Consider the following 25,942-nt stretch of genomic DNA (forward strand, 5'->3'; position numbering starts at 1 on the left):
ACATCTTTGTCTGATTATGTTACCTCTTTTTCTTTTATGAGTATGTCTGTATATGTGTGTTTCTTTTCCTCTTGCATTTTTCTCCCAATTTAGTTTATAGTTAGTAGGTAATTCTTCATTGCACCTTTATATGCCTCATACTTTTATCCATATCTCTTCACCTGACTTCTTTCTCCTGTGTCTTATTCATTCTGAATTTTTCTTTTCTTTTCTCACCCCATTTTCACTTGTCTCCTCTAACTTTTGCTCTGATATTTGTGGTAGTCATAGCATCTTTTCTCATCCCTGTTTTTCACTACTGCCCAGTTTGGCTGGTTATCCCCTTCTAAGTATACAACAAATCCTTACCATCATTGGAATCTTTTTCCTCCTCCCATTTCCTCCTTCCTATACCACAGAGAAGAGGACTTTAAAAATCTTTATTTCTTTTTTTTGTCCTCTCTTCCCCTTTTTGCATTAGCCAGTTCCCAACCCCCTGTGCTTTATATAACTGATTCTATAAAATTAGCATTGAATTCTGTTTTTCACCATTAGGGGAGTAACAGCCAATGTATTTATTGTACATTAACTATGGGTCAAGACCTTGGATGTTATGATGTTTTTCACTATAACTGGGGAATGTCTTGTTTAAGCTAAAGGAATATTCAAAACTTTCTCATGGTATGTTATTTCTCAACAAACCCTGATAGATACCACTGTGATACATTAGGTTGTTACTACTGCAGCTGATTTGAAGGCATAGGAATAATCCTGACTCAGTGCACAATTTGGTGCCACTGAGCCCATCTGTCAAATCCACCATCATAACTATGGAGACTGACAGCAAGTGGTCATAACCTAAGAACTTAGACTGGATCACACTGTGCAAGAATGTCTAATACATGTCAGAAGGAAGTCTGAATTCAGACTTAGCTTCAGTATTGCAGTGGAGGGATCAGAGGAATTCTTGTGGTATGAGCCCCCAAACTCCTGGCAAAGAAGCTACTTGGGAATCACATGAACAATGTCTCACCGCAATGTTTAATCTGTGTCCCCATTGGACATCTCATAGGTTCAATTTATTGTATGTTTCTTGATTCATTTAGTAATGTGAGGTCATGTTTTGTTCTTTTATTGTTTCCTGTGTGTATTGGGCTTTTACTTTTGTGTGTTTCTTTTATTGTTCCATTATCTTTAACAGGTGTCTTAAGTTCTCTCCCACAACTCAACTTCCTATCTTATTTATCTCAAAACCCTGGGAGCATATTTTTAAACTATATATATATATATATATATATATATATATATATATATATATATACATACATATATATATGCACACTTTTTTTTTGGTACCAGGGATTGAACTCGGGTCCTTGTGGTTCTTGCACAGCAGGCGCCAAAACAACTGAGCTAAATCCCTGGCCCTAAATTATATTTTAAATACATGAAGTCCTCCCAAGATTTTTAATTCCTCATATTTATTTCCCTCACAGTCACTCCTAATTTGTCTGGTATTATTCCGAAATCCTCCCCATCCTAACTGTTTGGCTTTACTGTATCTTACCTCATTTATTGCCCTCCCTATCTGCAATTTCTGACAACTGCATAATCACAAAATTAACCTCCTTTCTTCCATATCTTGCCCTTGACCTAAGAAAATATCCTCGGAAAACTCTCAATTCTAAGCCTTCAACTCAACTAACAGTACTCTAATAGAATCAGATCTAATCTTGATTCTAATAGAATCAAGCGTTTCTTCTCATCTTTCACTATTCTGCCCTTCAAACCTATTAGTGCTCAAAACTCTTCATCCAATCACCTTCCATTGTGCCTATTCCACTTCACTTACTCACTGTAGAACAAGGACAAATAATAAACTATCATAGTGTGTAAAGGGAATAGGTCAAGGGGGGGAGTATAACTGCAATGAGTATCATATGGAAGTGTTGTAAGATTGAACCAATGGGTGTTGATAAAACCAAAACTAATTATTTTGGTAAAACTAATGGACAGAGTCAAACTCACTTAAAGTAAATAATATATATATATATATATATATATATATATATATATGTGTGTGTGTGTGTGTGTGTATGTATATATATGATAACATGTTACATATGTGTCATAGTTACATATAGGAGAATGAGAAAGCAAGAAAACAGATTTCCAAGCCCTACCCCCAACACTTCCAAGGCAGAAGAAGGGGTCACAAAAAGAGTACAAAACAAACACTAAGTAGCAGAAATCTATGAAAAGTTCATAGAAGGGATGAAGAAAGTAGATAAGTTAAAAAAGGAAATCAATCAGAGGTTCACATAACTTTTACTAAATATCATCATGATGAATTTTGATCAATAAATAAAAATGGACAAGATAACAAAAACAGTTCAAAAGTTGAATGTCCAACTGAAGAAAGGTATGAAATACATGAAAAGATGTCAGACAAAAAAACATGAAATAAAAAACTGCATAGAATTCATTCATTGCAGAAATGACCAATGTGAAAACCATGTTTAATATTAAGTAAAAAATATTGAATGATGATAAAGATGTCAAAGATACTGAAAAGAAAACAAAAGAACAAGAGAAGACTATCTAGGAGCTACAAGAAGACAACAAAAACATCATCTAAGGCTATTCAGAGTTATGAAAAGAAACAGACGTTAGCACAGATGGATTCACTAACATCCTTACAGATATCATGGAAGAAATTTTACCCAATGTAAGCAAAGAGTTTAAAATACAAGTAAGTGATGCTTATAGAACACTAAACAATAGTGATTAAAGGGAAGCTAACCAAGGCACATCCCTATGAAATTACCAGATATCCAGAAAAAAAAAATTAAAAGAAGTCAGAGAAAAACAAAAAAAATCATATACAAATGTAAATTAATTAGATTCAGAGCAGACATGTCAACATAAAATCAGGAAAAGAAAAATGAAGGACATATCAACAAAAACCAATACATCTCAGTAATATCTCTTGATTTAATGGCCTAACTCTGCAATTAAAAGACACAGACTGGTCCACACCCTACCGAGGTCCTGAGTTGCACAGAACACACCAAATCAGCCCACTGCAGACAGGCATGTTTGTGCACACCCTACCGAGGTCCTGAGTCTCGCAGAAGATGCCGAATGACCTCACTGAAGACAGGCAGGTCTGCCCACACCATACCAAGGTTCCCAGTCATACAGAACACAAGCCAAATCAGGCTGCAACAGACAGGCAGGTCTGTGCATGCCCTACGGAGGTCCTGAGTCACGTGGAAGACACCTAATCACTCCACTGCAGACAGGCAGCCACCTGGTTCCACACTACAAAGACCCAGAGGACACCAGACCACCAGACCAAGGTACTGAGTCCCGCTGCACCCGGCCCAGAGGCAGGAGCTTCAGAGCCGCCGTTCCACTGCTCCTGGTCCAGAGGAAGGGGCTTCCCGGTCACCATCACTCCCGCTGCTCTGAGCCCAGAGGAAAGGGATTTTGGGCCACCTTCTGTCCCACTGCTCCTGGCCGAGAGGAAGGGGCTTCCAGGCCACAATCCCTCCCACCACTCCCGGCCCAGAGGTAGAGGCTTCTGAGCTGCAATCTCACTGATCCTGGTCCAGAGGAAGGGGCTTCTAGGCTACATCCCTACAACTGTTCCTGGCCCCTGTCCCACCTCTCACAGCTCAGGGGAGGTAATCTGTGCAGGTGCTAACAGCACCCCACCCCAGTCAAAATGAGAAAACAAGTAAATAAGTCTCAAAACCAGACTTTCAGATCACCTACAGCAACCCCGAAGGGAAATGAGATGGAACACTCTGATACTCAACCACCTGGACCCACTGAACAGGCAAAAGGGATTTGGAAAAAATGAAATCAGAAATAATTTCTCAGATAACAAGAGAAATTGTGCACCTAGTGCAAGACATGATTAATAAATCTAGAGAGGAGCTCAGGAATATGATGGAATCCCAACAGAAGAAGAAATGGAGTGCATAAAACAGATACAAATAGATTTCCAGGACATGAAAAGCTCCACTGAAAGTCCACACAGCAGAATGAGCCAATGTGAGGACAGAATTTTAGATATAGAAGATAAGATTGCAAGTAGTGACCAGGAAAAGAAAAATTGCTTCAAAATTAGAAGAGAACATGAGAAATCAATCCAGCAGCTGCTAGATGATGCATAAAAGAATAACATAAGACTGATTGGGCTCAATGAAGAAACAGGAGAGAGTGGAGATGACATAAAAAATCTCTTCACAGAAATAATGGCAGAAAACTTCCCAAGCAGGGGAAAAGAGCTTGACATACAGATAAGTGAGGCATATAGGACTCCAAATAGCCTTGATCAAAAAAAATCTACACATAGGCATATAATTGTTAAGATTCCAAAAACACAACAGAAGAACAAAGTCCTCCAAGCAGTCAGAGAAAAGAAACAAATCATATACAAAGGAAATCCCATCAAAATCACAGCAGACTTCTGAACACAAACCATCAAGGCAAGAAGAGCTTGGAGTGACATATGCCAAGCCCTAAAAGAAAACAGCCTCCAACCCAGATTGATGTACCCTGCAAAACTATCTTTCAAAATGGATGGAGAAATGAGATACTTTCATGACAAAGAGCACCTTAGGAACTTCATGAACACCAAACCAGCACTCCCAAGAAATTTACACAATATCCTAGGAACAGACATTGAGGATCACAGCCTCAGGTAGCAAAGCAGAATGAACCCATCTGGCACGACAAGAAATTAAATGTAAAGGGGGGGAACCCAACAAAAAGAGAAAGTCATGGCAATGACAAGTCAATATGTTTCAGTTATAACTATCAACGTTAATGGTCTCAGTTCACCAATGAAAAGAAATAGACCGGCAGAATGGGTCAAGAAGCTAAATCCAACAATATGCTGCATACAAGAAACACACTTAATTCAAAAGGAAACTCATAGACTGAAAGTTAAAGGGTGGAAAACAATACTCTATGAGACAGGAACCCCAAAAAAAGCAGGAGTAGCTATCCTCTTGGCAGATCAAGTAGATTTCAAACCAACACTGATTAAGAGACACGAAGAAGGACACTACATCCTTGTAAAGGGAAGAATCCAAGAGGAAGAGATGACAATCATAAATACCTATGAATCAAACACTAGTGCACCCAACTATATAAAACAAATACTAACGGACATGAGAAGTCATATATGCACAAATACAATTGTAGTGGGGGACCTCAATGGCCCACTGTCACAAATACATAGATCAACTAGAGAATAAAATAAGTAATGAAATACTAGAACTCAATCGAACCCTTGAACAAATGAACTTAACAGAAGTTTACAGAGTCTTCCACCCCACAAAATCAGAATACACATTCTTCTCAGATGCACATGGGCCATTCTTCAAAATAGACCACATACTCACACATAGAACATGTATAAGTAAGTGCAAAGGAATTGAAATTATGCCCTGTATATTATCAAACCATGGTGTGATGAAATTGGAGATCCATAGCAAAAGAAACTAGAAAAATTTCATAAACACGTGGAAATTGAACAACACACATCTGAATAACCAATGGGTCATAGAGGAAAGTAAAGAAGAAATCAGACAGTTCCTTCAATTAAATGACAATGACAATATAACTTATTGGAATCTATGAGACACAATGAAAGCAATCTTACAAGGGAAATCCATAGCACTGAATACACATATTAGGAAAACAGAACAAGCCCAAATAAACAACCTGATCTTGCACCTCAAGCTTCTAGAAAAAGAAGAGCAGGACAAACCCAAAGCTCATACAAGGGAGGAAATTATCAAGGTCAGAGCAGAAATCAATGCGGTGGAGACTTAGAGAATGATACAAACAAATCAATGAAGCCAAGATTTGGTTCTTTGAAAGAATCAACAAAATTGGCAAACATTTAGACTACCTTATCAGAAGAAGGAAAGAAAAGGCCCAAATCCATGCAATTAGGAATGAAAAGGGTGAAACTACAACAGACCCAGCAGAAATCCAGAGGATCATCAATACCTACTTCCAGAAACTATACACCAATAAGATGGAAAACACAGAAGAAATGGACAGATTCCTTGATACATATGACTTACCAAAGTTGAACGAAGAAGACCTAAAAATTCTGAACAACCCAATATCAACAAATGAAATTGAAAAGGTAATTAAAAACTTATCACCTAAGAAAAGCCCGGGCCCTGATGGCTTCACTGCTGAATTCTACAAGACATTTTGAGAGGAAATGCTGCCACTACTGTTTAAACTCTTCAATGAAATTGAAAGGGAAGCCATACTCCCAAATTCATTCCTGGAAGCAAGCATCACCTTGATCCCCAAAGCAGAGAAAGACCCAACTCAAAAAGAGAACTATGGGCCAATCTTACTAATGAACATAGATGCAAAAATCCTTAATAATATAATGGCAAACAGAATGAAGATCATCAAGAAGATCATACACTCTGATAAAGTGGGATTCATCCCAGGGATGCAGGGATGTTTCAATGTATGAAAATCAATCAATGTAATACACTCTATCAATAGATCCAAGGACAAAAAACATATGATTATCTCCATAGACGCAGAAAGCATTTGACAAAATCCAACATGCATTTATGATAAAAGAAAAACCCTACAAAAAATTGGAATAGATGGTCTCTGCCTCAAACTGATAGAATCCATCTATGAAAAACCAACAGCCAATATCATACTAAATGGTCAAAAACTGAAATCCTTCACACTCAAATCAGGAACAAGACAAGGATTTCCACTACCACCACTCTTGTTCAATACACTCAGCCATCTCATCTTCAACAAAGGAGTCAAGCACCCTCACTGGAGGAAAGATAGCCTCGTTAATAAATGGTGCTGGAAAAATTGGGCTTCAACTTGCCAAAGATTAAAGCTACAACTGTATCTCTCACCATGCATTAAACTAAAATAAAAACAGATTAAAGATCTAGATATTAAAATAGAAACTCTGAACCAGTTGGAACAGAGGTTAAGTAGAACCCTTGAAGACATCAGTGTAGGAAAATATTTTATGAACAAAACCTCAGTTGCCCATGAACTAGCACAAACAATCAACAAATGGGATCTCTTCTTATTAAAAGGCTTCTGCAGAGCAAGAGAAACCACCAGCAGTGTGAAGAGACAACCCAAAATGTAGGAAAAAATCTTCACTTGCTCTTACTCAGACAAAGGTCTAATATCTTGAATCTATAAAGAACTTAAAAAGATCAGACCTCCCAAATTTAAAGACCCAATTTGAAAATGGGCATCTGAAATGAACAGACATTTCTCAGACAAAGAAGTAGAAATAGCAAATAAATACATGAAAAAATGTTCAACATCACTGGTCATTCGAGAGATGCAAATGAAAACAATGCTGAGATTCCACTTCACTCTAGAAAGAATGGCTGCTATCATGAAATCAACCAATAACAAATGCTGGCGGGGCTGTGGGGAAAGAGGAACCCTGCTCCACTACTGTTGGGAGTGTAGACTGTTGCAACCATTGTGGAAATCAGTATGGAGATACCTCAAAGAACTAGGACTGGAAGTCCTATTTGACCCCGCTATTCCACTGCTGAGGATCTTCCCCAAAGAATTAAAAGAATCGTACCACAGTGATATATGTGCACCCATGTTCATAGCAGCACAGTTTGTAATAGCTAAAACTTGGAAACAGCCCAAATACCCATCAACTGGAAACTGGATAAAGAAAATGTGTTTTTTTATAAAATGCAGTACTACTCATCCATAAAAAATGAGAAATTAGAGACCTTTATAGCTAAGTTTATGCACATTGAGGCAATACTCTTAAGTAAAATAAATAGGACACACATTTTTAAATACCGAATAGTTTCTCTGGTGTGAGAAACTGAAAGTGTAAATAAGGACTAAATGTATAATAGGTAATGTGAAATAGGAAGAAAAGGTGCAAAGGGAAGGAAGTGGGAGGGCTAGGGGAAAGGATAGAAGGGCATGGGATTAATATGAGAAAATGGAAAAATAGGAACAAAATCTTTGTAAATAGGGAGGACTGGAGGGGTTGAAGGGAGGGCTGGGCAAGGGTGAAAAATAAGAACCAAGAGAGACTATGTAAAGGTGCAAATTTCCAATGATGAATGGCATTATATTGTATACCTAAAATGTACCAATGATTAGAATGAATAATCGATAATGTAAAATAGGAAGAAAAGGTCCAAAGGGGTAGGAGTAGTGGGAGGGCCTGGGGAAAGAAAAGAAGGGAAAGTAAAAATGATGAGAAATGGAAAAAATGGAAATAAAGTCTTTGTTAATAGGGAAGAGTGGAGGGCCTCAAGGGAGGGCTCGGAATGGGGAAAAAATAAGAACCAAGATGCATTATGTAAAGGTACATTTCCCAATGAGAAATGTAATTGTGTTGTATACCTACAATGTACCAATAAAATGATTTAATACAAAAAAAAAAAAGACAGACTGGAAGACTGTATCAAAATGTCAAATCCAATAATCTGTTTTGCTCAAGACACTCATCTAATTCAAATAGATATTCATAAACTAACTAGCATGGAAAACAAAATTTCATGAACAATTCATGAAAATTATGGTATTACTTGTTTAAACTTCTGGGCCACTATGAAAGCAGTTCTAGGAGGAACATTTATCACAATCAATGCTCACATTAGGCAAACAGAGTAGGCTCAAATATGCAATCTTATGAGAAATCTTAAGATACATGAGAAACAACAAACCAGGCCCATGACATAATTAATTAGGGAAATTATAAAGACCAGGGTGGAAATCAGTGAAATTGATAGTGAAAATTTTTTTAAACCAATAAATCCCTGAACGAATAAATAAAATAGATAAACCCCTAGCCAGACTTACCAACAATAAGCAAGAAAAGACTCACATCAATGCAACTAGAAATTAAAATATGAGGGCCAGGGATTTAGCTCAGTGGCACCATGCCTGCCTCTCAAGCACAAAGGTCCTGAGTTCAATTCCCAGTACCATAAAAAAAAAAAGAAATAAATTAAAATATGAAATGATATGACAGCAGACATTGTAGAAATCAAGAAGTTGGTACATATTTTGAAAAATAATATTCCCACAAATTAGCAAATTTTGAAGAAATGGACACTTTCTTAGACACAAATTAACACTAAAATTAGCTGAAGAAAACATAAAGATGCTTAATACCCTAATAAGAAGCAATGAAATTGACCCATTAATAAAGAATCTGCCAGCTAAAAAATCCAAGAATGTCAAAGATTCACTCCTGAATTCTACAAAATATTTAAGGTAGTTATATCACCCATACTCCTGAAGCTCTTCAAAGAAATTGACAGGGATGTAGTGCTCCCAAACTCACTTATTGAAGTCATTATCACCCTGGTCCCAAAACTATATAGAAACCCAACTAAGAAAAGAAAATTATAGGCTAATCTCCTTAATGAATATAGATATAAAATATAAAAATATATAAAAATCCTCAACAAGCTATTAGCAAGTAGAATGCAGCACATTAACAAAAGAGATCATACACCATGGTCACCTAGATTTCATCCCAAAGATGCAAGGATAGTTCAACATATATAAGTTAATAAATGTAATACACATAAAGAGAAGCAAGGTCAAATCCAAATGATCATATCAATAAATTCAGAAAAGACTTTTGACAGAATCCAATACTTCCTCCTGATAAAAACACTGAAGAATACAAATACAGAAGGTCCACACATAAATAAGATAAAAGCTATTTTTCCCCATTATGGTTATTGGTACATTTTAGGTATAAAATACAGTTACATAATGGTACATCACTGGGATCTTGTACCATTACATGAGTATCTTGGTTCTTATTTTTTCCCTTTACCCTGCTCTCCCTTCACCCCCTCAACCCTTCTCTATTTGCAAAGACTTTGTTTCCATATTTTTTTCTTTTCTCATATTTTTTCCTTTCCCTTCTTTCCTTTCCCCTACCCCTTCCACTTCCCCTACTCCTTTAGACCTTTTCTTCCTATTACACAATATTAAATATACATTTTTAAAATTACAATGTCAAGATCTAGGGGACATTACCACAGATGTTAAAGAGTTTAAAAGGATATAGAAAGCATATTACAAAAATCTGTTTTGAAATAAATTTGACAACTTCTAAGAAGTACCTGGGAAGACAAATTAATGAAACTAACTCTGGAGGAAATATAAAATTTGCATCTATTAATGAAAGTATATTTCTAGATTGAAAACCTACCTATTTGACAACAACAGGCTTATCCATATTTTAACTGATAAATTATATCAAACATTTAAACCAGAAAAGAGGAACAATTTTCCCCTCATTCTAGGAAATCAACTTTGTGCTAATCCTGAAACTGGATAAAGATAATAGAAGAAAAAAGTGTGAACATAGATAGAAATTTGTTTAACAAAACAAACTCTTAGATGTCAGATCTGGAAGTATATAGAAAGTGGTTTTATTATAAGGATGGCAGTGTCAGTTCAGCATTGGAAGATACACCCCTAAAAGTCATGATTTTAACAGAGGACAGGAAAAAGCCACATGATCCTGGCATTAGTTGGAGAAAAAGTATCAAACTGAATTCTACAGCTGTTCATGGTAAAAGCTATCAGGAGACTAGAAGTGAAACAGAAATTTTTCAACAGATTAAAGACATGTACTCCATAGTTCCAGCAAAAATACCTTTTATGAATGGAGAAGATACAATAGTTTCTTCTTAAGGTGGGGAACAAGGGCAGATATGCTTACTCTTCATCTGTCTATTAAACTTTGAAACATAGGCCTAAAGAAAAATAGTCTAGCAATAAAATGACAAAATTAGGATAGGATTGTCAAGGTAGAAGCAAAATCTTTATATGCAGATGAAATGATCATCTACAGAGACACAACTAAGAAATCTCTAGAAGCCCCTAGAACTTGTATTTGAATTTAGCAGGATTAGAAAACACTAGGTATATATAAAATTCAGGTCTATGTATACTTGCTATAAATGAAGAATTGGATATTGAAATTTAAAAGTTAAGTATGAGTACAAAGGGCCTAGAAAAGTAAAAAGAAAAAGAAAGAAAACAGTGTTGGAAGATGTTTAGTACCTAATTTTAAGACTTCCTCTAAAGCTACATTAATCAAGGCAGTGTTGGCATAAGGAAAGACATATAGATCATTGGAATAAAACAGAGAATCTAGTAATAGAATCACACATATATGGTCCACTGAGTTTTGAAAGATTATTTAACATTAACATTTTATAGAATATAAACTCAATTCAAGAGCTGAAGGAAAGATGTTTTCAGCAAATGGCACTAGAACACCTGGTATCCCTATATAAAAAATTAACCTCAACCCTTTATTTCCATACATAAAAATAATTTGAAAGGATCTATGAACCTAAATATGAAAGACTAACACTATAAAACTTTAAGAAGAAATTATAAGTGAAAATGTTTATGAATTTTGGGTCAGCAAGAACTTCCTAGGATACAAAAAACATGATATATAAAAGAAAAAAATTGATAAATGAGATTCCATAAAAACTTAGAACTTTAAATGACATCATCAAAATGAAATAGTCCTTAAACAGACCATATTTACAATGCATATATCCTATGACCAGAATATATAAAGAACTCTTACAGCTCATTAATAGACAACCCAATTAAAAGTAGACACAAGAAGATGATAGCCAGTACAGAACTAGAAAATGTGTGCAACACTAGAATCAGAAAAATACTAATCAGTACAATAACAAGAATGAATTATAAACTCATTAGGGAGATGAAGTTAAAAGTTTCAAAAGCTTTGTCATGACTTTTCTTGTGGTTGGACTCTCCCCCTTGGGATTTAATTTGTCACACCTAATGTATTCATTCTGCTCGGCTCCCTGGGTTTGTGATCCTCATTGTCTTTCCTGGGATATTTTCTAAAAATTTTTGGAGTGTTGATTTGGTATTCATGAAGTTCCTAAGGTTCTCTTTATCATGAAAGTATCTTATTTCTCCATCAATTTTGAAAGATGGTTTTGCAGGGCACATCAATCTGGGTTGGAGGGTGTTTTCCTTTAGGGCTTGAAATACATCACTTCAAGCTCTTCTTGCTTTGAGTGTTTGCTTTGAGAAGTCTGCTGTGATTCTGATGGGCTTTCCTTTGTATGTGATTTGTTTCTTTTCTCCGACTGCTTGGAGAACTTTGTTCTTCTGTTGTGTTTCTGGAATCTTAACAATTATATGCCTATGTGTAGATTTTTTTTGATCAAGGCTAGTTGGAATCCTATATGCCTCACTTGTCTGTATGTCAAGTTCTTTTCTCCTGCTTGGGAAGTTTTCTGCCATCACTTCTGTGAACAGTTTTTTTTATTTTTTATCATCTCCACTCTCTCCTGTTTCTTCATTGACTCCAATCAGTCTTATGTTACTCTTCTTTGCCTAATGTAGCAGTTGCTGGTTTGCTTTCTCATGGTCCCTTACAATTTTAAAGCAATTTTTCTTTTCCTGGTCACTAATTGCAATCTTATCTTCTGTATTTGAAATTCTGTCCTCACATCAGTTCATTCTGCTGTGTAGACTTTCAATGGAGTTTTTAATCTCCTGGAAATCTGTTTGCATCTGTTTTATGGATTCCATTTGTTTCCTATGTTGGGATTTCAACATGTTCCTCAGATTCTCTACTTTTTAATCTGTGTCCTCTCTAGATTTATTAATCATGTCTTGCATTATGGGTACCATCTTTGCTATTACCTGAGAAATTATTTCTGATTTCATTTTTTCCAGATCCTCTTTTGTTGCCAGTTCAGTGAGGAGTCCAGGTGGGTGAGTATCAGATTGTTTCATCTCATTTCCCTTTGGGGTTGCTTTAGGTGATCTGGAAGTCTGTTTTTGAGGCTTATTTATGTGTCTTCTCATTTCCTCGGGGTGGGGGTGCTGCTGGTACCCATGAGGCTCACCTCCTCTGACCTAGGAGTGGTGGAATGGCAATGGGGGAGCCTCCTCCTGGGCACTGGAATTGGCTCACCTCCTCTGCCCTTGGAGCAGTGAAATGTTAAAAGCTATTTTTGACAAACCAGTAGGCAGCATCATACTGGATGAGGAAAAACTAAAAGCATCCCCCCTAAAATCAGGAACAAGACAAGTATATCCACTATCACCTCTTCTATTCATTGTAGTACTTAAAACATTAGCCATAGCAACAAGGCAAGATAAAGAAATAAAAGGGATCCATACAGGAAAGGAAGAACTTAATTACCATTATTTGCAGGTGACAAGACACTTTACATAAAAGACCCAAAGAACTCTATCAAAACATTCTTACAATTAATAATGAACATCAACAATGTTAGACAAGATCAACACAAAAATAATTAGCATTTGTGTATACCAACAATGAATGGGATGAGAAGGAAATTATGAAATTAATACCATTCACAATAGGTTCAAGAAAAGTAAAATATCTAAGAATTAAACTAAGGAAGTGAAAGACCTCTACAAAAAAAACACAACAGTGCTCTGAAAAAGAAGATTGAAGAGGACATCAGAAAATGGAAAAATGTCTGCCTTTGGATAGGGAGAATCAATATGGTCAAAATGGCCATACTCCTAAAACTGTCATACAGATTCAATGGAGTCCAAATCAAAATACCAACAACATACTTTACAGATCTTGAAAAAAACATTGTTAAAATTCATATGGACTCAAAAGAAACCTGCAAAGATGAAAGCACTTTTGGGTAACAAGAGCAAAGTGACAGACAAAGCAATCCTTGACTTCAAGCTATACTACAAAGCAATAGTGATAAAAATGGCCTGGTACTGGAACTGAAAGAGATACATGAATCAAAGATCATAAGAATCCATAGTGCAGTAATATATGTATACTAATATTTATAGCAGAACAACTTTTAATAACTATATCCTGGAAACAGGCTATATACCAATCAGCAAATGATTAAAGAAAATGTGGTATCTCAAGATAATTGAACAGTACACTGCTATAAAGAATGACACATTTGTGACATTTGTAGAAAAATGAATGCACCTGGAAAATATAATGTTGAGTGAAATAAACAAGACACACAAGCTTAAATACCATGTAGTATCTCTTATTTGAGGAGGTAGAATACAAACAAAGAGAATAATAATGATGGGTAGCAGGGAACAAGGAAATGGATCTCTTGAAATATGCAAATGATTCAAGGGAAAAAGTGCAAGCTGCGAGGAAGAGAGGAAAAGGAAATAAATAGAATAATTTATGTCATGAATAATAAATAATAACCTCAACTAATGCAAACTTTATATTATCAGAGCAATTCTATATAGTTTCGGGGAAAAATCATTTCACAGTACGATCATGATTAGGGCCCACTTTTCCTGCTTATAGGCCAGCTACAGCATACCGAAACATAACTCCCTTTTCACCTTCCATCACAACTAAGACCTCAATGGTCCAGTGATGCTGTGATGCTCCAGGGCAGGATTACAGTAGCTGAAGATATCCTGTGAGGAACAAAATCTTCATCTACATAGTCCCTCATTGTTCTAGGATCATCACCTCTACCCTCTGAGTCATCTGCTACATTTGTTTCTCCTGAGGTACTGAATAAAGGTATGGCAAGATCAGGGTCTTCCTTCTTTGCTGCCCAAAGCAGCATTGATGAGCCCCAAAACTCAGCTTCTTCTCCAAGTCTCATTTCTATCTATATACTAATTAATTTGCCTTGTAGCATCATGGCTCACAGGAGACTTAATGCAGAGATTCTAGTAATGTCCCCTTTCCCTGTTCACTACATTTGGTGCTTAAAATGGATGTGAATTGGATCCACAGGTGAACTCGCCTGTGAGACAGGCTGTAAAGGACAGAGTAAAAGGGACAGCACATGGATCTGACAGAATGTTTTCTGGATGCAGACAATAGACACTGGTGGTAAGTGTATCCAGCTGGGGGTAACCACCTTTCTTTGATGGGTTAAAAATATGGGTCAGTCTCTATCATCAGATCAGTGTGACCTTGTCAAATGGCTTGCTGTTAAAGCAAGCTATGTATCCAGTACTGAAGAATGCTCTGATAAAATTGCTAAAAGCCATAGTAATATATGTTCCATCTTTTTCCAAGGAAGGGATAATTAACTTACAATCATGGGAATATGTTGTATCCATTCTTCAAGAGGTCCAGCGAAGAGATGATCATCTTTCCCCTCAAACTCTACCTACTTAGGCCTTAGTCCACTCTGCTCTCAAATTCTCTGCCAGTTCAGGAGATTATGGTGATCTCACCACCCACTTGCTCTTGTGGTCACACTTTCGATTTTTTGGCTTCCTCCCCTATTTGCTTTCATCTCACTGTGGCTTCTGCTCCACCATAGCAGGCTGTTTTGGCTCCATCTGAGGTAGAGCTCATGCACAGAGCTTGGGCTTCTGTGCCACTTGATGGCTCACTGATCCAATCTTTTGCTCAAATCATGCAAGGGCCAATGGAAACTTATGTACAATTGTATAGAGGTTGCAACAAATAATTGGAAAACAAATTTTTAAATCCCAGGCAGCAGACATCCTGATTTTACAGCTAGCCTGTAAAAACACTAATCTGGATTGCAAATACGTGATAAATCCTGTTTGCTCCTCTAATGATCTTTAGAGCATATATTAAGTCACATCAAAATATTGGGTCTCCTTCATAGAATGTGGCTCTAATGGCTCAAGCCATCTCCCAACATTTACATGGTGGACAATATGACATAAAATGTTTTAATTGTGGAAAAAGAGGGCAACTGAGGAAAAAAAGTATAAAATGAAAGTGGCTTAACCAGCTGACTTGAAGTCACTGGATCCAAAGAAAATAAATTACCACCTGGCCTTTGTCCTCACTGCAGAAAAGGCATTCACTGGGCTAAATAAAGTCTGCTGCTCCAAATATGATAAGGATGGTGCACTCCTGCTGGTATAATGGGAATAGGCCCTAGGAAACAATAGGAGATCAGGGCCAGGGTATGCCAGTCCCTTTGAGTCAGTGATACCCATTTCAGACCCATGCACAAGTACAAAATCAGACAGCATGTGTGTCTGGAGATACATTTCTTCCCTCATCAGGGAAACACTTGGGATCTCAGGAATATCTCAGGAATAGATCCTACTACTTAGAGAGTTCATCTCCTGGAAGGTAAGACCACCATATCTGTCCCCCAGGAATTCATGGACTCCTGCCACCCAGAACAGTTGGTTTGATACTTGGCAATTCTAACTTTGAATGGCATTACTGCTATTCTGGCTATTATTGATTCTGATTAGACCTCTGAATTGTGTCTTCCTGTTAGCTCCACAAGACTTGAGATAATTCAACAAAAAGTTTATATTGCAGAATTGTTGCTCTTGGCTAAACCAAAATTAAATAATGTTAACTTTAAAAATTCCTGAGAGGATCCTCAGCCAGAAATTCCTCAAGAAGAGATTTATTTCACCTAAGAGATTTTCAAAATTTGGCCCATGTACAAAATTAAATTGCAAAGTTCCATACCTTTGCCTTATGAAGGTCCTGATGGTCAATTGGGGCATATTTGTCCTTACAAAGCTTCCATTCCTGTAAATTTGTGGGGCAGAGATTTATTATAAGAAAGGAGAATTGTAGTGACATCTTTCCCCCTGAAACCTCACTGGTTCAACAAATGATATCTAGAATGGGATATGAATTTGGAAAAGAATTAGGAAAGCAACTTCAGAGTGGAAAAAAGCCTATAGAACAGCAAAGGAAAAATAATCACCTTGGAATCAGATATGATCAAAAATGTTTAGTTGGGGCTATTGAAGATGTTTCTCCACCCAAGGCAGCTTTGCCTTTAGAATGGAAATCAAATGACCTCATTTGTGTTGATAAATGGAAACTAACCACTTTAGAGCAACTTATATTTGAACAACTTAACAAAGGGTACTTAGGACCATCTCTGAGTCCTTGGAACACACCCATTTTTGTTATTCCTGAAAGATGGAGCAAATAGTATTTGTCTCTGGACTGATGAGCTATTAATGAGAGCCTCATTCTGATGGGGGCACTGCAATCTGGCTTAGCAAACCCAATGGTAATTCCCCAGAAGTGGCCACTTATATTTATAGATTTAAAAGATTGCTTTTTCAACATTCCTTTGTGGTTGAGTGCCCGACCTTGATTTGCCTTTTATTGGATTAGGCCTAAAATAGGGATAGCAATTTTTCAGTTGTTGAATTTTTATAAAATATGACAGGGAGATTCTAGAGGCACAAAATAAGTTATAATTAATAGAGCAAAGCATACATAACCACCAGGTTTTTCACATCAACTCTAAATAACTGACTCATCTGTTTGTGCTTAACACACCCATTCTCATACAGATTTAATAGTACAGTGGTACGAGAAACAGGTCTTTTCCACGAAATGATTGTTTTTATCTAAACAGTGAAATCTGTACAAGTTTATCTAGAGAAAATTGCAAAAATAGTTTCCTTGGGATGTAATCATACCAAACAATTATTTGGTGCTAATCCTCATTTCATTATTCCAATTGATAAAGCTCAAATGCAGATGCTGTACAAACTGCCTTGTATCGGCAAGCAGCCTTTGCAGATTTCATTGGACAGATAGATAATTATCATCCTGGTGATCCTCTATTTTAGTTTTTTGCATGAAAAGAATTTATTCTCCCCAAGGTTATTCAATTTCAGCTGTTTCAAGGTGCCTCAAATTATTTCACCCATGGGCCCTCTAAGGGCCAAACAGCAATTTGGAGCTCTTCCTTTATCTATGTGTTGTTTACACCTTGTCTCTATTCTCAGAGGTCAAAGTTGCTAGAATTTTATTTGTAATTGAAATCTTCCTTTCCCAAGCTTTTAATATTTTAAGTGATTTCTCTCATGCAGTTTAACTCAGAGACTGGAAGGAACTGTGGTCCTCTCTACCTAAGATTACAAAAGGCCAATACCCTTAAGTGAAAATAAAGAGGACAGACATGTAAATACTGAATAGTTTCTCTGGTGTGCAAAACTAAAAGTTTAAAGAAGGATCAAAATGTATAATTGATATTGTGTAATAGGAAGAAAAGGTCTGAAGGAGTAGGGGGAAGTGCGAGGAGTAGGGGAAAGGAAAGAGGGGAAAAGAAAAAATATGAGAAAATGACAAAATGGAAACAAAGTCTTTGTAAATAGGGAAGGGAGGAGGGGCTGAAGGGAGGGCAGGGAAATGGGGAAAAAATAAGAACAAAGACATGTCATGTAAAGGCACAAGATCACAATGATGAATCTAACTGTATTTTATATCTAAAATGTACCAATAAACTTAATGAAAAAAAAATTACAAAAGACCATACATCAAAGAACTGCGCCCTTTTATATTGGATGTATATGATCACATACCAATCTTCCTGGACCAATTTCATATGACAATGCACAAGCAGATCAGCTTATAGGATTTCTTGCTGCTTTTAATCATGCTAAGTAATCACATAGCTATTTCCATAAGAATGCCAAGGCACTACAGCATGATTTTCAACTATCTCTAGGACAGGCATAACAGATAGTTATGGGTTGTCATAGTCACCAACAGATTTCTTGGCCCATTTCCCCAGAGGGAACTAACCCTTGAGGTATAAATAGTAATGTAATTTTGCATATAGAGATGACACATGTCCCCTCTTTTGGGAAGTCTTGATTTTTACATGTTTCTATAGATACATTTTCACACATGATGCATGCTAGGTTTCACTCTGATGAGAAATAGCACCATATTCAACAACACTGCTTGTTGGCCTTTTATGAGTGTGTTCTGTGTCCATTTAAATTTAAAACAAACATAAGTATATACACTATAAAATATGCTCATAATTGTTATTACTACAAAACAATTACATGAACCTGAGCACCTTTAAACAATGTACAATATTATCCTTCTATTCTGTAGATAATTTCAGGATGGGTCTTGCTGATTTATCTGCTTAGGGCCTCACACTGGACAAATTTAGTTATTAGTCATGATGTGTTCTCAATTGGAGCTCAGAAGCCTTTTCTAGGCTCAATCAAGTTTTTAGCAGAATTCAGTTCCTTGTGTTGTTAGGACTAATGTCCTGTTATTCTGCTGGTTATTGAATAAGTCTGACTTTTGCATTAGGAGCTGTCAGATTTTCTGTCCATATTGCCTTTTCAAAACAGAGCAGCTTAATGTTTCAAATTGAGCAGAGCAGTGATGATCTTCAAGACTCCTTTTCTATATATTTGCAAGATATTCCTTATCAGGTCTTCTAAACTTTCTGTATTCGTGGTACTAAATGCTTTTTTTCCACAATTCTTTCCCAATGATGCATACTCTCACTCATCTACCAGCCTGAGTTATTGCACTGGTGTTTCCAACTGGTATGTCAAAGTCATTGTACTACCAAATCAATGTATTCATGGCACAGGAAATATCTCCTGAGCAACTGCTGTTTTATGCCTCCACTCCCTGAACTCATAACTCTTCATTTATGTTATATGCTGAAGGTTTCTGGCCCTCTAAAATTCACATATTTGGATAACAATTCCTAGTTAAGTTGATCACTTAATCATTTGGAGCATTATTTGTATAAATGTAGAATGAAACTCATAACGGTGTAAACAACAAAGAATGTACTTTAAAAATGAGCGAAGGCTTATGAATTGCTAATCTCAGGGAAACTTGCATAAAATCTTGATGGATTTCTTTGAATTATGAAAAGTTTTATAAGTACATGATCAAATGAGAGTTCCTAATTTGAGTTATATCATTATAATTTTATCGTTTTGGAAAATGTATCAAGAAGTCAAGTATTGTAGTATTTGCCATCTTTTTTGTGTGTGTGTGTGGTACCAGGGATCAAACTTGGGTCCTTGTGCTTGCCAAGGCAGGTGCCAGAACCACTGAGCTAAATCCCTGGCCTAGTATTTGCCATCTTATTCAAAGGTTCCCAGTACAATTCTTTATTGAAGAAAGGAATAGAAGATATCAGTATTGTCCACAGAACAATCAAGGCTCTGAGAATCTAAGGGTCCTTGTAAAGAAAGACTTTCACTGTCAAACTTTGGAGACAGCTGTAGCCCAGTTTCAGGATTAAGTGTTATGTGGTTAGACCATTGTAGAACAGATGACACCATGGAAAAGAAGTAATATGGACCAATTCACCTGACATTTAACTTGGTGTCTTGGGGACCTGAGAATCAGCAAGGAAAATTGCTTTCTGCAGAGCAATGTCCCACAGGGAATTTACCTGCTCAGACCTGGGATAAAAGGAGGGAGATGTGCTTAACAAACAGATACACAGATCTTTAAATATTTCCTTCCTTAGCTCCCTGGAATGTACATCTTTGGTCTGAATGGGATGTGTTCATTTACTTTGGATTCTTGCATCTGACTTTGGGAATATCACTTGATCCCTTTGTACTGTCTTGGTGGCAACATAGCTTCCAGTTGCATAGTAAACTATTCAGGGAGGAATTTGGCCTTCCATGAATCCCTTCCATTGAGAAAACCCATCCAGGTGAGTACTACAGTTCAGACTGTGCTGAAGGAAGCTTCTTAGAGGCTTGGAGTTAAGAACTTGTACCTGTGGCACCTGAGTGTTAAACTAGCCCAGTCCAGATTTGAGCTTTTACTGTGGTTAATTGCTTGCTTGACTAATTTGTTGATACTTTTATATAACATGCAGAAAATAGAAGGAAACACTGAACTCAATAATGTAAGGCACAGAGTAGACAGTTGAGCAATTAAACTAGAAGCTCAGTTAGAATACAGGTTGAGCACCTTAGATCAACTTCATTACAAAATGAACATATGTGAGATTTGTTCTATAAATCAAGCTGAATAGAGAAATGAATAATTACTCTGGAGCATCATTGAATGAACTGCGTCCATTTCTTATGTCTGAGTAGGAAAAACATTTTGATTTGCTTTTTAAACTCATGTCCATTTTCTTCATTTGTTAGCATTTAAATGAAATTTTCTGTTTAGTTTTTTCTTTATCAATACTAGAAAGATACATGTAGCTATAATCTGATTTAAATTTTATCACTGAGGCCTAAATTCTTAATTCTCAGTTTCTTGTCTTCTACCAGATAACTTTGCATACAAATGTAGTTCATGTAATTTTTGGTGTTTCTCTAAAATGTAACATTCACTTTCCTACTTAGGTTTTTAGTATCTCTGATTTCTCATGAGAAATGTGAACAATGGAATCAATTTAGTTTTTCTCCATACAGACACTCATTTATGCCAGATTTTATTTAACTGTTCAGGATTTCCCCACTTAGTTGAAATACATCCTTTTCATATGTTAAATATGCAGAAGGAAAAGTCCTTACTCATTGAAGAAATAGTAACTAGGCATTTTCTACAGCACTGATGGTGAACCCTCTACAGTTTTCAATAACAAGAAGCCCACTTAGGCCCAGATGCTGTAGGTTCACTGCCACTGTTCTAGAGGATGCAAAAGTCTAGGAAAATGCGTTATTATACATATTTTCATGTAGTCCTTGCCAGTTTAATTATTAGTCCATCTGGAGAACATCAAATTATAGATATTATATATTGTCTTTCACTTAATGTTTTCTGTTCCATTCAGTTTTTAATAAACATGGTTATTCATTTTTCCCATTTTTCTCTATTTCTCATTTTGTTAATTTTATTCTGAACAATGCAGATATTCACACATGCCCATGATTACAAAAAAGATAAGAACAATAGGTGAAATCTTTGTTCATTTGCATCTTGCACCATTCATGTTAAGACAGAAAACAGAATCATAAATGTTTTTGAGGGATGCAACATAAAAAGAAACACGCATAGCTTTATTCAGTGTAAAAGTTCAACATTTTCATGAAGCATGAAGGATTTTATGGAATATGGTCCTATGCATGATGGTTAATGATTACAACCAGATCTAGAGCACCCAATGATGTTTGGCCAAAAATTTCAAATTTTATTGCCTGGGAATAATATAGAAAACATTCCAGGAGAGGGAGAGAGAGAGAGAGAGAGAGGAGATTTGTTTCATCTGCTCTTGAAACATACAAAAAATAATTTGTGTGTATCTTTATGGTTCTGGTTTAATCCCTAGAAAGACAATTACCAATTGGGTTTTGCTGTGGAAACTTAAAAAGTTGTTCCCACACAATAGATAGTAGAATAATGATTTCCAGTAACTGGGAACCTGAAGTGTTGGATGGGTGGGGAGATGTCGGTCAGTTGGTGTATTTGCAGTAGGTGGGAAGAATGAGTTTTGATGAGGTTTTGCACAGTAGCATGAAATTTCAAAACAGCTGCTAGAGTCTGTATTGATTGGTCTCATCAAATCAAAAACATCTGAAGTAGTGGATGTGCTAATTCTGATTTAATAATTACTCAATACATACAATTATTAAGATATTATATGTGGTTTATAAATAAGTACAAATATTACCTGTGAATAAAAATTCAAAAATCTCAATTACTCAGATTTATATTGAAACCTGCAGGAAAAATTTCAAAAGTTTAATATAAAGATATGCAAATTGTGTTCTTTGAAGATTTCCCTTTTTGAACTTTGCTTTCTTCTTCTTTTTATGTATTCCAACCTGTTGGATATTACATCCAAAAATGTCTTTTGGGGTTTTTTTTTGGTACCATGGATCAAACTTGGGACTTTGCCCTTGCATGGGAGGTGGTGGAACCAATGAGCTAAATGCCTGGCCCACATAAATGTCTTGATAGTATCAAAGATATTATCTCTTTTGTATTTTGAGAAACTTGTTTTTGTTCTTGTTCTTCCTATTCCTCCACAGGATAAAATTGGATTTGAAAAAAATTGAGATTTAGCCAGAAACAATGAAGCATTTACTTTTTACAGTCATTTTCTTCAGACCCATTCAGTTTATCCCTTTTTGTGTGTTTATTGACAGATATTTTCTATTTCTTTTAATATAGGGTAGAAAATAGCAATATTGAAATGGAAGTCCCAGGTTATAGGTATATGAGAATTATATGAACTGGATTTCTGTATATAATTCTTGGATACTTTGAAGAAAATATTTTCATTCCTTCCACCTTCAGAAGGAAAAATTATAGGAAAAGGAAAAAATGGAAACAAAGTCTTTGTAAATAGGGAAGGGTGGAGGGGATGAAGGGAGATCAAGGAATGTGGAAAAAATAAGAACCAAGATCCATCATATACAGGTATAAATACACTATGATAAGTATAAACATATTTTATACCTAAAATATACCAATAAAAGAATTTTTAAAAAAGTATTTTCACATTGATAGCTTGCCTTGTAACAATTTCCTTTAAACAGTCTGACTTCAGATTAGAAGAACACATTGTTAACCTGACCTCAGGAGATCATGGGTTATGGTATATTTTTATGTTGTGTGTGTTTGTGTGTGTGTGTGTGTGTATGTGTTTTTATGTGTGCATGCATGCGTGGCTTTGCCTTTGGAGGTGAAAGTGGACTTCAGAGAAAAGAACCATGTTTCCATATGTTTCAAAATGTAAGTCATAATGCAGAGGGTGGAACATAAAATAACAACAATAACAAAAAAAAATATAAAGAGGGAATGCATTTCAATTAATTCACCCAGCCATTGGGGCCAACTTGTAGATATAAACCCAATAAGGTCTATACAGACAGATTTCTTGTGTCTTGAATCTTCAGCAGCTATGAGGGCACTTTGTTCTTCATTTCTCTCATTGGCCTCTCTTCCTTATGCTTCCTACCAGACTGTCACCTTGTTGATTTTGAAACCTTGAAACAAGTACTTTCTTAAGGACTTTTGCACTGGTTCTTCCCTCTTCCCAGACAACCTTCTGAAAATGATTTGTGGATTTCTCCTTGTTTTTCCTCAAAGTCTCTTTTAAAATGTCATGTACTTGCTTGTCTTACCTGAATATCTAGCACATAAAAGTAGATCATGTGGAATCTTCCTATTAAAACTGATTTTTTTTATCAGAGTACAGGGTGCCATTTTCCATGGTGCATGAAAATTCTTTCCTAACTTTTACTTGATTTGAATTAGACTGTGTTATTTTTCTCATTTAATTATATGGACACTCAAGTATTTTAGTACTGATAAGTAATTGCCTAGACAATGATTTGAACTGACCATCATGCAGTTATATTTCTCAGAGATATAAAGAAATTAAAATGTTTTAATACATACCCTCTTGGGAGAGATTGAGTGAGACAAGGATTACACTTCAGAAATATAAAGGGGATCCTCTAAAGGGGAAAAATTAACAAAACTGAAGAACTGGTATGTTCTCTAAAATATGAATGTTGGCATTTCTGTCAGATTTGTATTCTATAATAGTGTTATGTTATTTTTTTTCACTTTTTCTGTTAGTCCCAACAACTATATGAAACCAGAAAATGACACACAAATTTACAAAATCTTTCTTCTGGGAATTTCAGAGAACTCCACTTTGCAACCCTTCCTCTTTGGACTATTTCTGTTTATGTACCTGGTCGCTGTGCTTGGGAATTAGGTCATCATTCTGGTCACAGTGTCAGACTCCCACCTGCATACACCCATGTACTTCTTCCTCTCGAACCTGTCTTTTGCAGACATTGGCTTCACATCTACCAGCATCCCAAAGATGCTGGTGAACCTCCAGATTCATAGCAAGATCATCACTTATGAAGGCTATATCACCCAAGTATACTTCTTCACATTCTTTGGAGTTTTGGACAGCTTGCTTTTGACAGTGATGGCTTATGACCGCTTCTTGGCCATCTGTAACCCTCTGCATTACATGGTCATCATGAACCTCAGGTTCTGTGGATTGCTAGTGCTGGTGTCCTGGATCACAGCTGCCTTGTATTTCTTGTTAGGAAATTTAATGACTTTGAGTCTGTCATTCTGCACAGACTTGAAAATCAAACATTTTTTATTTGAGATTAATGAATTAATCCAACTTGCATGTTCTAATACCTTTGCTAATGACATAGTGATGTACTTTGGCATTGTGCTTCTAGGTGGCAGTCCCTTTGCTGGTATTCTTTACTCTTACACTAGGATAGTTTCCTCCATTAGTGTCATCTCATCAGCTCAGGGGAGGTATAAAGCATTTTCTATCTGTACATCTCACATCTCCATTGTCTCCCTATTCTATTTTACTATCCTGGGTGTTTACTTTAGTTCTTCTGTTAGCCAAAACTCACAATACACTGCAACAGCTTCAGTGACATACAGCATCATCACACCCATGCTGAATCCCTTCATTTACAGTCTGAGGAATAAGGACATAATGGGAACTCTGAGAATACTCTCCAGAGGGAAGCCATAAGAGTCAATTTACAGGAAGCACCTATTACCATGGTACTCTAGATCTCAGAGTCACACACTGGTCTTCTTTAATGGAATAGTGAGGGGCAATTTTTTCTCAGAAGTTTTCTTTCCTCTTGAATTTCAACTGCTGCATAGAATTAAAACAACCTCATTTGTAATGATTCTACTTTCCCTGATATTGAATATTGTACCTGTCTAATTTTTTGCCAGTCTTCTTCCAAATTAAGGATCAGAAAAAATTTGGAGATTATACATTAGTCTCACAGAGTGATGTGATGAAATAATTCAATGGAACAAAAAACTATTGATGTCATTGTATATTTTTATTTAAAAGAAATTCTGAGACTGCAACTTTTTAATCTTTTTTCCCTTAATCCTTTTTGCTTATATTTAGTGATGTAGATGATATACATCTTTATGATGTTGCCTTCCAAATGATGTTTTTATAGTTCACTGTGGGAAATTATTATCCATATAAGAATACTATTCTCTTATTCTCCACATTTTTCACAATGCATTGTATACTCCTTGTCAAAAGTTATAATGAATGTTGCTATCAAATGCATATTCAATGCAGCCTGGACAAACAAGTTTGCATAGATCAATTTATTTAATATGGCCTTAAAAATCAGAAAAATTCTTATGTAAGTACATATTTGC

The 25,942-nt window shown here is 36.1% G+C and overlaps 1 pseudogene; it reads left to right on the forward strand.

The window, feature by feature from the left end:
- The first annotated feature begins 22,780 nt into the window (after window positions 1–22,780).
- Window positions 22,781–25,415, forward strand: LOC101709302 (olfactory receptor 7A40-like; annotated as a pseudogene).
- Window positions 25,416–25,942: the final 527 nt, after the last annotated feature.

Source organism: Heterocephalus glaber, unplaced genomic scaffold (genome assembly GCF_053883595.1).
Source record: "Heterocephalus glaber isolate CG9 unplaced genomic scaffold, H.glaber_assembly_v1.0 deba00001845, whole genome shotgun sequence".
Taxonomy (NCBI): Eukaryota; Metazoa; Chordata; class Mammalia; order Rodentia; family Bathyergidae; genus Heterocephalus; species Heterocephalus glaber.